Below are 12,012 nucleotides of genomic sequence, written 5' to 3'. Positions count from 1 at the left end.
AATTGCACATTCCACCAAACTACCTGTCTGTGCCTCAATATATCTTTATATAACAGATCTAATAAAGGGTTGTTTTGCCAATTATTTCAATAGGCCTAATATAAGTGCTGTGAATTTCATTCAGTGTTTATAAAGTGCTTTATGATTACAATAGAAGTCTAGACAATCAACATACTTTTGATGCTTAGTTTCAGAGAAAATATCCCTGAATTTTCAAAGCCGCTGTTCTAAAATAGCTTAATCTTGTTCTTTTTTTGTTGTTGTTCCACTTATTCTTAACCTCAAGTTTTGTTTTTAATAATCCTTTGCAGTAAATAAGCAAGATGCATATTATCAACCAAGAGGAAAAACAAGGTAGAGGAAAGAAAATACATTCTTTACATGCACAATTAAAATGAAGACCACATGGAAATGGTCATCCATTAAAATCCACAGTTTGTAAATATTTTTAAGGAATAAATTATCAGTAAAAAGAGGAAGGAGGAAAGGAATAATTACCATTATATGTCTCAGAGAGTGTTTTTCCATTAGCCATAATTAATACAGTAATGATAAATTAAAATTATGACTCATTTCACATGTATTGGAAAGAAACATTAAATAAAAGACAAGAAAAAGAGAAGAGGAAGAAAAGGATAACTAAGCATAATAATTAATATATTCCTGATTCAGTGTCATCTCTGAACTGCCCAGGCCTCATGGTTTTTGTTTTTATTTAATTAATTTATAACAATTTAGCCAACGCGTTCAGGAAAAGAGGCTGGTAACAATATTGACCTTCAGGTCACGTACACAGCCTCGTTCTGCATTACTAATAGCCCTTATACCTCAGTGCTAGAAGGCTTGTTCTTGAATACTAGGGGAATTTCATGACTGTTTTCAGTGAGCTCAGAATTTGGCCCTTTTTAGTCCACGGGAGTTTTGGGACCATAAGGAAGGCGGGATTTTGCAAAAGGAGTAACTGGGTTCTGTGAGGTTATCAAATGCCTGTATACACTGAAAGTGTACAGGCACTTTTCTTTTTTGTGTTTTATTAAATATTTAGTATTGTTTATTATCTTATCAGTCATAAGTTTTTACCAAGTCAATAATAAAATGCCCCATAAATCCAATATATCCTTTTCTGAGCCTTATAACAGATCACAATTTCTCCCCGCATACACTTAATTCCAAGTATATGCTAATGTAAAAAACACGACTTTTGAAATGACCACTTGCCTCTTAAATGCATTTCTTTTGCAATAGGAAGCAACTTCATTAGAAACAAACACCTTCACCAGACCTCCTGCATACCTCTCCCAATGCAGAAGCCAAAAAAAAAGGTGTGGTCAAGCCAATTGCAAAATAATAATAATATTTGATGGACAAATATATCAGCTGTCAGGGAGGGGGACAGATGAGTCTGCTTACTGACTGCTATTGACTTCATGGGGCTAATAAAGCGAGATGCAAATAAAAATTAAGGGGAACAGAGTCTCGCCCTGAGATTGCATGACGTAGCCCTTTTCTGTTTATATAACATTGTGATTAAATATGGTGGGTCCCTCAGGGAGGGAATTTTTGATGTGAAGGTTAAGCCAATATTAGCAAAAAAAAAAGTGAATCAAATGGCCCAGAGCATCACAGCCACAGTCGATTCCAAGAATGTTTGGTTACAAAATGAGCAACTGACTAATTGTGTAAATGCTGTTAATTAGCTGTGCAGAGCCCCTAACTGGGCTTTTCCCTGTAACTAATAAGAAATCAATTAGCTAATGAAGTGGCCATTAAATGCTATGCTAATCTTATCGGGGGTATTTTTAATGTTTCTTCTTTTTTTTTCCCTTTATGATCCTTCCTAATTGCCACTGCCATACGGAGCTCACAGCTTTCAGCATGTCTAATGAAACATCATTATATCATAACTGGCATTCTTGGAAGAGTTAGTGGCAAACCTGCTTCCCAATTATTTTTAATTGCCAGACATACTCATAACTGGGCCTTTTACCAAGTAGTTCACAGCCCTGCACTGTCATGTAATATATACAAAGATTGTGTTTTCTTTACTTTGCATATGAAGGTTGGATGCAGCATTGGCCACGATGAAGAATGCACGTTGCAACCTAAACAAGAAACCAGAAAGCAATTGCCTTTTCTTTGCCTTTGCCTGGAGCGTGTGGAGTCTCAACATTGCCTTCTCACTGAGCCGTTAAAACTAGACAAGTCTCAAGGAGGTTTTACTTCTGTTTGAAAACTTCAGTGGTATGCACACTTTATTTTAAAGTACCATTTAAATTTTGGGTGTTTAGGAAGAAATGCCATAGGATTAGCAACTGTATAGTGTAAATGTCTTCAGTAATTCTCACAAGTTTGGTTACTTCCTAAAATAATTGATTAGCAACATTGCCATAAATTCCACTTCAGAGAAAGCATAAAATGTATCTTTTTTTGCAAAACGTGCGTGTTTCCATGATCACTATTGTCACGTTAATATAGCTCTTTATAAGGAGGTTGAGGTGAGATGCAATCCTGTAGTAATTCTATCTTGTACACTGCCCCCATGGCTAATATTTCTCATTTACCAACCCAACATCTCATAAGAGAATCATATTGAAACCCTGAATCTAAATGAACTTCTCTAAATCTACTTGTGCTGAAGTAGGTTATGTGTCAGGATTAGACTAGCTTGCTTTCTCTCTGCTCCCCTTTCCTCGCCCCCCCCACCCCTTTTCACAGTACAATAGTATCCAGGACATCTGTGCACAAAAACAGTGGCCTTTTTTTTTTAAAAGAATGTTTTCAAAAGAGATTCTTGTCTTCCATTTCCCCCACCCACCTCAATCCTTTTTTTTTTTTTTTTTTTTTTTGATAACATGCAAATTGAATTGGTTAATTCTGCACCTCAGGTTTCAGGAAATCTGCCACCAGCAGCTGCCACTGTTTCAGATGTCAGGCGGATGCAGACGCACTGTGACATTTTGTTCATTAAATAAACAAACCAGGTTCACGCTAACAACATTAGGTAGAAAGCCCCATCAATTCTTGTACATTTAGTTCACATAATAGGAAGTGACAATTGTTCCTTAGCTTCATAAGCACTATATTGAAGAACAAAAGGGAGGTAAGAAAACCCACACATAATGTGGCAACAGCAACAACAGTTTGCCATAAAATCCTGGAAGGTTGATTTAGATTAATGAGACGCATAACTTTTTGCCCAAGGCTACTTTAAATAAATATGGCTACGAACATGGCTACTAAGGGGAAGAAAAAATTGTCATAATTCTCTTTTCTTACGTAAGGCCTTGGTCTTGTTTATTTGAGTTGACTGTCAAATCAGAAATATTCAACAACAGTAGCCCTTATATAGATGAATGAAATAGGTCTGCCCAGTGCTGTAGAGAGAAAAGAAAAGGAAAAGCCTTTCCATACTTCATAATGGAATAATATTTTACGATAAAATGTGACTCAGTATGTTTACATTAAGTGAAACAGATATAAATTTTAAAAACCTAAATCAAAAAGTCACAGGCCAACCTGAATGCCTTTAAAAGTCCAGGATATCCAGCTATTCAGAATGGCTACATTTCTGACTTTTCCATCAATTTGGAACCTAGAAAATAAAAAAGTTAAAAATCCCAAGACATGAAGTCTAGTTTTGTAATTAAGCATCTTATAATACAACAGCCACGAAAACTGGAAATTCCGTAGTAATGCATGTAAAAAGAGAGAGGCCTGTCTTAAAATCAGACCATCCTAAGGCTTGGAAATCATAGATTAGGCTGTCAGTCAGACTTAGTCTGAAAGGTATAGACAATAGGAAAAAAATCCTTGCACATTAATATGTATAGAACCATGATGTAGCTTTTTATATTCCAAAGGGGCTTCAATAACTCCATGGGGGGAAAGACAGCCAAACCTGGGACTGGATCCTGGAAATCCTTACTCACATCTGGATTCTGAATGATATTACTTGGGTGAGTAAAGGTTGCAATGTGTGCACCATCAAGAGTTTTACACCTTCTCTTCCCCAAGTAGCTGTCTGGCTTAGGTTTTCTATAGCATCTGTCAATTTGAGGAATTCTACTACAGAGCGTAGGCCACATTCTCACCTGATGTAAAGCAGCACTGAAGTCAGTGGAAATGCACTAATCCAAACTACCCCAGGAGGCTTATAGATTCATAGATATTAAGGTCAGAGGGACCATTATGATCATCTCGTCTGACCTCCTGCACAACGCAGGCCACAGAATCTCACCCTCCCACTCCTGCGAAAAACCTCTCACCTATGTCTGAGCTATTGAAGTCCTCAAATCGTGGTTTAAGAAGCAGAGAATCCTCCAGCAAGTGACTTAGTGTGCTTCATGTTGTAAATGGATTGTACACGGGCATAAGATATATTATGAAACATATATACAGTCTTGTTAATATGCAAGTTGTCTACCTGACTCCAAATGCTACTTTTCATCTATAATTTTTATATATGCCCCCATAAAACCACAAATATTCTGTACTTAACAAGGCTGGTATACTATTACTGTTCTGATGGACTTAGTTATAATCTAGTGTATCTTTTGTTAGAGTCAGTAGATTCCTTATGTTATATTATTGTAATATTTATAGTATATGTTATTTACTTATGACAGATTAATAGTAATCCTCAATGTATATGTGAATATCATTTCTTCACTGGATTTGTGTTGTAGTCATATTCTTCTAGCAGTGGGCCCCATTCTCTTATATGAATAAATAATCCACCTGGGGAGGAAAAATTCCACTACTTTCAATTTGGTGAATTGAAGAGAATTTCTCCAACCAAAGAGAGTGGGAATCCCCTACAGAAGAAGCCAGGAGTGCTAATCCCAAAACCCACAATTCCATTATGATCTTCTTCGACCCTGTAGATGACCCTGGCCATTACACTGCTATCTTGCCCAACCAGCTTCTACTGGACCTGGAGAAAGAATGGTTCTCATAGGAGCCATGCTGCCAGGGGCTTTCACCTTACAGCTGTTTCGTGAAGCCCCCTAAATGAAGGGTCTGCAATGCAGAGGGGGAAGCCACATAAGTTGGTACAATGTTAGGCTGTACCAACTTGCACCAGCTTCTGCTGTGAGTTTGGAGGGGATAGGAGAATCCAGGAATGCCCAGGGCTCTCTCTCCTGATCCCACCCACCCTGATACGCCCCTCTTCATCTGTGGAGTTCTGCAGTGCCCCCATGGAGAGGCTTCTGTTAGGTCAGAGGAAGGGCAACATGCTACCTAGGAGAAATCCCCACCTACCACATGCACAGGCTGCCTCCATCCACGGGCATGAGGGAAGCATTGGGGCTTTCAATACCATTAGAATCGCAGACTCATACATGATTCTAAATGCCAGAAATAATATTCCTCTCCTGCATTGTAAGTATATGATTGGCATAGTGAACAGTAATGTAGAATTGTCCAGTTGGTTTGGTTGAAGGCCCCATACTATAAGCTAAGGAAATATTGTATGTCCTTCTAGATGGAGGCCCAAGTGGAAGAATGGTTTTGCAAAACCTTTAGGCAGAGCCACAAACTTATACCATGCTCTACACCTTCCTACTACTGCATCTTGCTCTACATATATCATTCTGCCAATCAGAAGCACATAGTTATTTTTCAGAAAATAGTTTATCTAATACATGGAGCTAGATATATGTATCTGATTCTGACCACAACACACCTAATATGATTCCTATTAATTTTCTTACCTGGAAGTACACTGGTCAGTTTCCCAGCAGACATTGTCATTATCCAAAGCATATTTAAGCCTCTGCTTAAAAATAAAACAGTCCCACAGAATAATTTTATTTCACTGGCATGTGTGAAACATGGCACAAAATAATAGCATGCCAACTCACATTTCACATAGGCAGCTTCCATTACAGAGTATTCACTTACACATTTAAAAAAAACAACCCATTTTATTCACCCCAGTGGTTCCAAATGAATTGTCTTGTACATTTCTCAGTTTATTCATTTAGTTAGGGATGTTTCTTTTCTTTTAAAAGGTAGAGTGCTGGTTTGAGAAAATAAGTGCTGCTTTTCTTTACATAACATAAAGAACAACAGAGAAGGCTTATATCTGTCATAGTTGAAAACACTATATTTATGTCTCCATTTAATCCACTCATTGCTTTACAGACCCAAAGTCCTCTGGGGAGTGTCACAAATCTATAAAATGTTCCTGAGTGCTACATTTTGCATTTCGATCTCTGAATTGGTTGACAGATGAGAAAATACACATTCACCCAGCCAGCTCCCTAATGACTACAGATGTGTGGATGCTGAAGTGTGCAAGTCATTCCAGTTCAGGTTGGCAGTAACTTTAATTCAATTTTGTTTTACCTCTGATCTGCATTTTTCTGATGGTGTAATCTGCCTTAGCTTTGTATTTTTATTATTTCACCCACTTTTCGGTCAGACCACAGCACATTTTGGGGGTACTCCCAACACAAAGACTCATGGCATATAAATTTGGAGATCCATCCTTTTTGAGAATGGCAGCATGTGGTACAAGTGGAGCTGAAATTTTGTCATAAACTGATACATATAATGATGCCACGTTTCAGAGAGCCACAGTGCATCTCTGATGACATTATATTGGCTTAACTGTATACTGCATTTATGTGTGCTATCAGGGCCTGATCCAAAGGCCACCGAAGTCAATAGAAGTATTTTCATTGACCTCAAAGAAGTCTGGATCAGGCCCTAGGAGCATGTGCTCTTCAGTGTTCTCAAATACTGCATATTACGGGGATCTATGATCCTTTCTAATTCTTCAAGTGGAAGAGAACTGGATGGGGTGGTCCAGAGATGCAGAATGCCACATCCATGGCATTCTTATATTTCCCTCACAATTGCGCAAAAGCCCCTCTACCGAGTTCTCGGTTGACATGGGAATAAATTATAATCTACAAAGGGGAGAATTTGCCCTGTAAATTCTTAAATCATTAGAATTAAATTGTGGAATGAGGTGACATTTATAGTCAAACTAAATGAAATCAGACTTCTTCCTCAAACTGCACCTAATTCATTCCATCCACGAGAAGGGGAACACACGAAACCTGAAAGGGTGGAGAAAGCAGAAGATCTGGCACAAGCGGTTGTATTTATATGTAATGAAATCTTGGAAAAATAAAAAGTGGGAGTAAGAACTACCCCTAAGCAGCTTTAATTTGCATGACCAGCATTTACTGTGCACCTCATTCTAGAATATACTAACCTTGGCAGACTTTTAAAGGTCATGTTTATAAAAGATGAACTGATTTGAAGAAATTCTCTGTGTAGGCACTAGATGATTTGTCTTCAAGAGAAAACACATATGTCCTTGTCTTTCCAACTATTTTCTTTTCAGAATTATTCAAAAAGGACAGAAGATGGCCTCAAACAATCATTTACTATTTTTCCCCTCAGTCCTCAAACCATGCAGCACACCTTGGGCCCCTTCATGGCATGGAAGGATTGGGATTTGCATCCATTAGAACTAGACCATGAACTTCACTCACGCACAGTAGCAGTAACTGATAACACACAGTCTGGGTGAATACCATCTGTACAATGCAATAACATGGTGGTAACACAGAATTGTTTTGATTTTACTGATATGCACTACTTTGTTAAAGGAGGAAGGATCTCCCATGATAAATAATGATTTACAAAATGAAGTGAATTCAAAGCGCACAAAGCACACAAAGAAGGGTAAACACCATGGTGTAAAATGGGGCACACTTTTGGGGCATTCCCAGTAGAAAAGTAACCATTATTCTGAGTGACATTCCCAACAAACAGTCAAAGGAAAAATAAGCCTTTTGAACAGGGTACATGAAAGCCATGAATCACTAGTGTCTCAATGACAAGCAGATGGCCTTCCATCCATCCTCCCATCATCAGATCTCTGTATGACTGAAATCACGTGAGCAAGGGCCATGCCAAAACTTGTCACATTTACTCTTAACAAAACATAAGCATTTACAACTCTTCATAAACATTTTTGATGGAAGTACATATTCTTCAAAAGGCAGTACTATAAAATTCCCTTCATGAACCAACTCCCAGAATTCTAAGGACACTGAACAGTCTTTAAAACCCACTCCTTCCTGGGAGCCATCTATTAAGGGATGAAGAATAAAGAGGTGAAGAATACCAACAATGATTTTCATCATGGAATTTATGTTGTTTAGAGTATGTGAGTAAATGAGTTAGTCACTGTGGCTGAAGGGCTGCACAAGGCCTTATGCCCTCAAAATAGGGTTTCTATTGATGTATCATAAATTAGTAAGATATTTAAGTTAAGTTTAAATCAGTTAAAGTGCATATACTTTATGGATTTTCACTAGTCTAACTAGATTTAATTAAAATTAGTTTAGTACCACCATGCAATTTTTCTAATGTAGATCAGTTCTAAATATTTATAATTTAAAATCTAAATCTAAATAAATCTATATATTGTAAATATTTAAATCTGATCTACTTTAGAAAAGTTGCACCAGTGGTAATGAACTAATCTGAGAGCATATCAATGCAGGCTAACTATTTACTTTATAAATATTCTCTATAACTATATTTAACAGTTCATTAGGCTAAAGGAAATAAAAGATGAATGTATTTATATATATTAGGAACAACTGCAAGTAAGCAAGGAGAATTATTTTAAAACTCAGAAACACCATTTTCAGACCAAAATAAGGAACAACATACACACAGTAAACATGGCCCCATCAGCCTTCTATACCAGCGGGCACAGTGGTGGGGGAAGTTGAATCTCCTGAAGGAGTGCAGCAAAGGGCAAGCTCCCCCTGATTTCTGGGGCACTCAGGATAGAATTCTGCCCCAGCCTTGGGCTGGACTTTGTGGTAGTGCTGAGCCCTTGGTGAGCACACTACTTAGCACTTACCAGCGTGAGTAAGGTTTGCACAATCAGGTGCTCAGTGATTTATAGGTCCCAATACCCAGTCCCACCATAATTCCTTTAGCAGTAGGCTAAAGCAAACCTCCCACAAGCTGTGTCTCCAATCTTTTAGCCAGTTGAGCCCGCACAAGAACTGCATGTGGTGGTTTGCCTCAACAATCCTATAAAGTCATCTTTTAGAATCCCCCAGGTCTGCAGAGCTGAATTCTGTTATATACAGGTAAGAATGTCTTGAGGAATGTACAGAGACCACTGAAAATGACACACGTGAGGTAAATGGTGAGCACTAGAGCTGCTCAGGAAATTATCTTAATTTCCCCAAACTATTTTTGACCAAAACATTTTTTTTTATTTTTGTTGAATTGTTTGCAAATTGTTGGGGGTTGTCCAAAAACCAACAATTTTCCAGTTGAAAAATGAGAAAAACATGTTTCATTTTTTTTTGACAAAAACACAAACATTTTCTATTCATGAAAATTTCCATTTAATCAAAAAGCCATTTTTTTGTCTAAAAAAAAGTTTGACTAAAAATGTTATGACCAGTTCTAGGGTGTGCATGTTATTGCTAAAACTCTGATTCAACCAAGATTGTTAAGCACACAAGTAGTCCCATTGACTTCAGTGTGACTCCAGCCATTCTTAAAGCAAAGCACATGCTTAAGTGCTTTGCTGAGTCGGGGCCTGTGTTAGCTCTAATTTGTACTAGGAATAATAGTGATTGCACACTTGGTGGAACGCATAACATGGTTCACAGTATTTACATATGAACTGCACTTCTTTTTCTGATTAATTCTGGAGACACACCCTAGCAAAGCATGGGAAACAATATGTAATTGATCTGCTAGACAGAGTACTCTGAGCACATGCTTTTTTGGGGGTGAAACACAGACTGAGCCCTGAGAACAGATAATATGCATACTTTTCCTGAGCTACACAGAGCTCCTCTCATTGCACAATTTAGCCTATGAATAGGGAGCAAATTCCAGGACATTTTTCAATTCAGTGTTTATGTTGCCTCTTTAGCAAATGAGACTCAGATTTTTTAGAAAAAAAATTCTAAATGTTTATACAAAAACTGTAGGAGCCACTGGATTAAGTGATGGGCTCCCCCTGGGGAAAGCCCTGGGTGTATTAATTGTTGACATTATTTTCAACGATTGTACTTTGTGTTAAACAAAAGTGTCTGAAGTTCTTGAATTTCCTCATGGCCATCTTTACGTTTGCTTTCCACTATTCTAAATTTTAATTGTTATTAACCTTCCCTTTTGAGATTATACATTTTGTTCCCTATTTTATGAGCTGTAGTAGTCTGAGATCACAAAAGTAAGAAGTTATAAATTATTGAACTGTATATATGTGTATATCATTATTTATCATATCGCTATTATCAAATATATAACCCAAGAAAATATGAACTATCAGTTTGTCTGACCCTGCTTGAACTGAATTAAGGGAGTCAGAAAGTCAGATTTGAAATTTAAGAAGTGATCAGGGATACATTTAAAAAAAAAATCTGTTTTACATATAACAAACTGCTGTGAACTCATCTCAGATTGTGGATAAACAATTTCAATTGTACTGTGTTTTGCAAAGATCATTATGATATTTTAACAGAAATGAAATATCTATTTTTGCTCATCCCATAACTCTGATAAGTAAATGCAAAATTATTTTAATTATTGCAAAGATCATTATGATATTTTAACAGAAATGAAATATCTGTTTTTGCTCATCCCATAAATCTGATAAGTTAATGCAAATTATTTTAATTATATGTATTGAAACTCCATGTACACCTATGTCAGTATGTATATTATAAATAATAAATAATTGTTACCAGAGCTGGATGAATTATTTATTGAGGATCAATTATCTGGCAAATATAGCACTTTTCTCTGTTTGTGACTTGTTGAAGAGCAATCTTGTCTTCTCTGAACATATTCATTCTTGCAAATATGTATTGGATAATGAATAACTTTTACCCTAGGACTGTGAACTTCTCACATAGACTACTCGCTATTAGTTATTAGTGGTGTATGACCAGCCATCTGGTATTGTTTTTGCTCCCTGTTTGGATGACTGAAACTTTGTAAACAGGAGAATGACAAATGCTGAAAGTTGAACATTGAATAAAAAATCATTACTACTTCAGCTTGTACACAAATGCCTTTGTTGTGGCTATGAATACTGTTGTTTGTATTAAGAACAGCCACTGTGTGGGGGTGAAAGTGTGTGTGCAAATGTTTACAAACCATATATAGAAAGGGGCATAAACATAATAAAGTGAACATTCCCTTGGAATCGGAATGACTGTTCATGAACATAGTCGTTTTCTGCATTCAAGCAACTCTAATAATTATTATATATTTCTGATTAACCAGGCTGAGGTATACTTATTTTCTGGAAGTTCAGGGTACTGATATAAAGAAAACAAATACCAATCCTTGCTAAGTAGCACAGAGCAGTATTATATGTGTCACAAGCCAGCAAAAACATTTTATAATTTAGGGAACCCAAATCCTCCAGGGAGCGTCTTAAAGCCACATCATATGTCCTATTGCTAATGTTTACCAGCACCCTTAAATTATCAGAAATGGACCAAACTCTGCCTCTGACATACATGTGTGTCTCCCACTAATTTCAAGTGAAGCTGCATACACACACCCAAGAGCCAAATTTGGCCCAGTTAGGTCTATTTGTTCCTTATGCAGTGGACCAGATTAATTGCTTTATACTTCAACTCCAGAATGTCACAGGGACTAGAGAAAGGAAATACAATCCAGGTAGAGCTGCCAGTTCCCAGCATGTCAGGTAACCAAAACCATGAAAGCCACATTTTGCTGATGTTCTCTTTCATTGAAGATTAAGCCTTCATTTGTTTTCAAGCATTTGATGTTTCATTTCTAATGATCTCTAGACTCAGTACCAAAGTTGTCTTCCTGACAGCGAATGCCAAGTGTGATTACCTGCCATGCTGGAGATCCTCACCTCAATCCAGATTTATTCATGGAATCCAATCATTGCAGAGATAGACAAGCTAGACTCCCAACAGTCAAGGGCATTACAGCCAACCCTCTCTCTCCTCCTGGTTCTCTTCT

The 12,012-nt window shown here is 37.2% G+C and overlaps 1 long non-coding RNA gene across 1 annotated transcript in view; it reads left to right on the top strand.

Annotated features, from left to right (window-relative positions):
- Positions 1 to 11,060, top strand: part of LOC125640707 (uncharacterized) — a 62,448-nt gene extending 51,388 nt beyond the window's left edge. Inside the window, exons 2-4 of the long non-coding RNA XR_007357865.2 lie at positions 2,060 to 2,241; positions 3,861 to 3,956; positions 6,148 to 11,060. This is a non-coding gene — a long non-coding RNA (uncharacterized LOC125640707). The remainder of the gene's footprint in view (positions 1 to 2,059; positions 2,242 to 3,860; positions 3,957 to 6,147) is intronic.
- Positions 11,061 to 12,012: the final 952 nt, after the last annotated feature.

The sequence above is a fragment of the Caretta caretta genome, chromosome 1 (genome assembly GCF_965140235.1).
Source record: "Caretta caretta isolate rCarCar2 chromosome 1, rCarCar1.hap1, whole genome shotgun sequence".
Taxonomy (NCBI): domain Eukaryota; kingdom Metazoa; phylum Chordata; order Testudines; family Cheloniidae; genus Caretta; species Caretta caretta.
This window is presented reverse-complemented; position numbering and strand designations above follow the sequence as displayed.